Consider the following 5,000-nt stretch of genomic DNA (forward strand, 5'->3'; position numbering starts at 1 on the left):
GAGAATGATGTGAAGATATACGAGGCTGAATGACAAGTTCACAAGTGTTTTTTCAACAGTGACTGGAACTAGTGATGAGTTCTTAAAGAGTATTCATACATCTGGAAAACATTAATATGGTTCTCCATGTGTGCTAAAGAAGTGTGCAGATACATTTCACGCGCCACTCACAATGTTTCTCAAGTTGTCGCGGGAAGAAGTTGAATATGCCAAGCGAGTGGAAGAGGGCAAGTTTCATGCCTATCTTTAAAAAAGAGGTCATTGAAATTGTGCTGAACCAGTCTCTATGATCAGTGTGGTTTTAAAATACTGGAAGAGGTGTCAGAAAGTAGATGGATGAGTGGTTGCAGAGGACAAGCTTCCTCCTACGCGAGACAGTTTGGATTCTGGGAAATGAGGTCATGTGGAACGAACCTGCTGAATGATAGTTAACACTATGTTTAGTGATGTTGAACATGATAGTGAGCGATACTTCACAAGTTTAACCACAAAATACATACCGTTTGCTTATTAGGAACTACAATCTTCACAAAAACCTTAAATTAGATTTTTGGGGTGATCAAAATATGCATGTTTTGTTGATGACATTTGGCACCGTTGCCTGGGGTGTTTCATTCCTGACTACGTTTTATTTACTGTGAAAGTACTTCGATTCCCTTCGAACTTGTGAACATACTTCACAAGTTTAACCAGAAAATACATTACGTTTGCTTATTAGGAACTACAATCTTCACAAAAACCTTAGATTAGATTTTTGGGGTGATCAAAACTTGCATCTTTTGTTGATGACATTTGGCAACGTTGCCTGGGGTGTTTCATTCCTGACAACGTGAACTCGTGGGCAGCGCCTTACACTCAGTTTTGTTTATCCTGTGAAGGCTGGTTCTAGAGCTTGACTATTATATTTTCACCCCCTGGATTTCTGTAGATCATATTCTTGCGGGAAAGAGAATTTCGGAAGCTCAGTTATGCAATCCATCTTGCCTCGGGAAATGACGAAAGAAATCTAGGCAAGTCATCTAGAGTAGAAAGTGAGTAATAACGTGAGGCTGCTAGCTACCATGTCGCCATGTGGAAACCAGTGAAATGGCAGTGTAATGCCGCCTTTTGTGAGCCATGATGTTATCTGTTGTGCTATGGGTAACGAGAATCCCAACCCCTTGTTACTTGTAACGAATAGTATGCCAACAAGGCCTAAAAACCGTCAAATTTAAAGGACCGTAACAAAACGCTTAAAACTCGTCTTTAAACCTTTAGAAAATGTTCAGTTGAAAAAGTGTGAAATAATCAGCCACGTTCTCACCCGGTCAGCTATTGTGCATGATAAAGGACGACTGGCCTGGTGTTATATTTCGGTGTTTAACGCATAACAAAGAAAATGTTCCAGATAGGTAACGAAAAACTAATTCTTCCAGCAGCTCTGGGTATGGATGGTGTGTACAGTTTTTGACGAGAAATCAGCTGAAGAATTAATATAATCTTAAGGACGTGGGAGAATATGTAATGTTGCAGAGAAATTAGGAGCCAAAGTGGACACCGGTTATTTTGCTGACCAAACTTGAAAGGAAAGTGATGTTTGAAATTGTGGAAAACAGTTTACGAGAAAAGTATGTATAAGAATTTATAGATTTCTTGTTTGATTTTCCCAACAAACAAGAGGGTCACAGATATTCAGAGCAGTGCATGACTGCATGGTAAAGAAATACAGATTGTACCCTGCTAATTGTAAGGACATAACTAGTGATGGTGCAGCAAATATGACCAGTTGATACACCCGAGGTGTTTTCTGCGGCAGCTGGCAATAATATTATTTGGAATCGGTTTTTCAATCACCGCGAAACCTTAGGGGTCCAAGTGTATTTCCTGTGATTTTATTGTGTAGTTCTGGAGGTAGTAGTGAGTTAAGATAATTAAAGGAAGCTCACTGAACCGCCAACTTCATTTTAAGACCTGTAATTACGAACCGGAGCTGATCACTCATTGTCTCTGTCATACGAGTTAGCTGGCTGTCAGTGGGCAGGGAGCTTACAAGGTGGTCTGGCTAAACTTTGATCAAGGAAAAGATTCACAATTTTTCCTGCTAAAAAAAACGGGTCCAATATGGTTTTACTGCTTAGCATGATAGTTGCATAATGAAGCTAACATGGTGAAAGTGAATTTAGTTGTGAGTTAACTGAATTTTGAAGTTAAAAGGAAGATTCAGTGAATTGTTTCGACACAGCAAAGACGAATTAGAGGTAGTGCTCCGAACTGTTGCATGCCCCCAACCCTGTTGCAGCACACTGAAGAGAACACTAACCTCACTGAAGAAAAACTTTATGAAATATGTTACATATAGTTACACATTGCTACTTTAACGGAAAATTGTATCTGCTGTTTTGATTTAAGAAGGTTTGAAAATACCGAAGAAATCGTTCGGTGAGAGATCCCTGTGTTATCGAAACTCATCAAGCTAGAATTAACGCCTGGACAAGAAAACGAATTGCTGTAGCGTAAGTGCAACGTCATAATAATGATTATAGAAAAAAAAAGCCACAAGTCATTATGTTTGTCATCGCTCTGAATCTAGTGATTTCAAGGAACATCCACATATAAGGTCAGTGTTTTGTTGTTGCTATCGCCGTTCGTTAGGACCATACGTGTGAGAACTAGGATTTTCTATTCCTGATTAGGGCTGCAAACGCGAAGCGTAAACAGACTGAACATTGCAGATGATACGCTTTTAGTGCTTTCATCATGTTATCCTGGGTTGATACTGGCCATGGAAATTGGGCAGATACACCATCATATTGGGTAAAGTTCAACCTGATATTTTCATTAATTTATTTATTGTTTACAGGCCGCTTGTCTACTTAATAATATACTGTGGATTAAAAGGTTCAAATGTGCATAGTTTATGGAGATTTCATAAAGATTGTAATCAGGAGACCTTTTTATGTTTTATGAGTGGCTAGGATATGCTATATTCCGGGTCGCAAGACAGAAAGTATGAAATTTCTCCTCTCTCTCTCTCTCTCTCTCTCTCTCTCTCTCTCTCTCTCTCTCTCTCTCTCTCTCTTTCTCTCTCTCTCTCTCTCTCTCTCTCTCTCTCTCTCTCTCTCTCTCTCTCTCTCTCAGAATATCATCGGAAAAAAAAATGCGTATTCCGGCTAGGCTACGATACTTTTCCATTTTATATTTCGCAAGAAAACATAGGTACCTTGAATGTAGGAGAATATTCTAATTTAGATAAGGTACGAGAGACGTGTTGCATTATTCACAATGGTAAATAACTTTGCTCTGGAAAGTGTTCGTATTTTCATTATGCCGCAAAAGATAAAGAAATACGGCTTCGACATTCTCGCTGCTAAACACATCATCACACAATCATGTTGCTGAACACATCCTCGTACAGTTGTACAGCTGAACATAGCGTGGAAAAAGTCGTGTAGCCTAACAGTCGAACAAATCTTGCAACTTGACACAGCATCGCGCAGTTACAAGGAGCATGGTACAACTGTGAACTTAAACATGGCGTTGCACAAGTCTTGCAACTAAACCCAGCGTCGCACAGTCGTGGAGCAAGGCTTGGCATCTTCAGTCGTGCAGTAATACGCTATGCAACATAACCAACCAAAGCACGGGTGGCGGACGGCGGCATGTAAAGGGCACTGCTCAGGCCATCCTTAAAACTGAGGAGGTCATGGGGTTGAACAGGTATTTCATTACCATTAATGTCGTGCGAGGAGAGAGTTTTTCGTGTGTGTGTGTGTGTGTGTGTGTGTGTGTGTGTTATTTGTTTGCCTATTTGTATGTAAGGGGAGGGAGTTTTACACTTGTATGGCCCTCATCTTTTTAGCATTCTCTACTGTCATACAACTTATTTAATGTATGTTGTCTCCATTACCCATGTCCTCGTTCATTTCATTCATCCTCATCTCTTGTACTACAAAGGTATTTCTTTACATCTTATTTGAAAAGTTTCTTGCCTAATATCGTGTTATGTTTTCTGGTTGTTCTTGTCCTTACATCACGTCATCGACCCGTTTTAAAAACTCGAAGGCTGTGATCAGGTCAACCCTCACTCTCCTCTCTTCTAGAGTGGACAAATTTAAAGCCTCTAGCGTTTGTGTGTGCACCTCTGTGTAAGCTTGTATGTCTGTGTCTGTTCGTCTGTTGTAGTCAGAATGTATAAGTGTATGTGTCTATCGTAGTGAAAATGTTCATGGATGTGTGCGTCTGCCGTAGTGACAATGTTCATGCATGTGCGTCAATCGTAGTGAAAGCGTTCTTGTTTGTGCGTCTGTCGTAGTAAGTGCACATTGTGTGTCTGTCGTAGTGAAAGTGAGTGTACATATTTGTGCGTCTGTCGTAGTGAAAGTGCACGTGTGTGTGTGTGTGTGTGTGTGTGTGTGTCGTAGTGAAAGTGTACATGTTTGTGGTGGTACAAAATTTTGTGTAAATCCAGTAGAGCAACTTAACCCCATGAGAACAACTGTACGACCATTGAGTATGACGCACTTCCCTTGGGCATGCTGGCCTGGTCTTTGACCTGACCCTTAAAGTTTAAGTCAGGGTCCAGGTCCTCGTCCATAAAAGTCGTACCGTTGTGCTCAAGGTTCGAACTCTCGTGCTCGAGGATCGTACCGTCGTGCTCAAGGATCGTACCTTCGTGGTGAAGGATTGTACCGTCGTGCTGGAAGATCGCACCGTCGTTCTCGAGGATTTGTACCGTCTTTCTCGAGGATCGTACCGTCGTGGTCAAGGATTGTACCGTCGTGCTCGAGGGTCGTACCGTCGTTCTCGAGGATTCGTACCGTCGTTCTCGAGGATCGTACCGTCATGCTCGAGGATCGTACCGTCGAGATTAACGTATTCGCCTCAGGCCTTCGACTCTAACCATGGTGAATGTACTGCCGTGCTTAAGGATCGTTCCCTTCAACTCGGTGATGGGACTCATTTTTTTTTTTTTTTTGGGGGGGGGGGGGGGGTATTGTTGAGCTTTTGACATTGGGGATTGA

General features: G+C 41.5%; 1 protein-coding gene across 7 annotated transcripts in view; it reads left to right on the forward strand.

Annotated features, from left to right (window-relative positions):
• Pde11 (Phosphodiesterase 11) overlaps window positions 1-5,000 on the forward strand; it is a 1,275,799-nt gene that overhangs the window by 808,890 nt on the left and 461,909 nt on the right. Inside the window, exon 1 of one of the 7 annotated variants that reach the window (XM_071695122.1) lies at window positions 2,453-2,596. The exons of the other annotated variants lie outside the window; for them this stretch is intronic. The gene's annotated coding sequence lies outside the window, so the exon portion shown is untranslated. Of the gene's footprint in view, window positions 1-2,452; window positions 2,597-5,000 lie in introns of those variants that run through there. 7 annotated transcript variants of the gene reach the window in all.

This window comes from Panulirus ornatus, chromosome 4, assembly GCF_036320965.1.
Source record: "Panulirus ornatus isolate Po-2019 chromosome 4, ASM3632096v1, whole genome shotgun sequence".
NCBI lineage: Eukaryota > Metazoa > Arthropoda > Malacostraca > Decapoda > Palinuridae > Panulirus > Panulirus ornatus.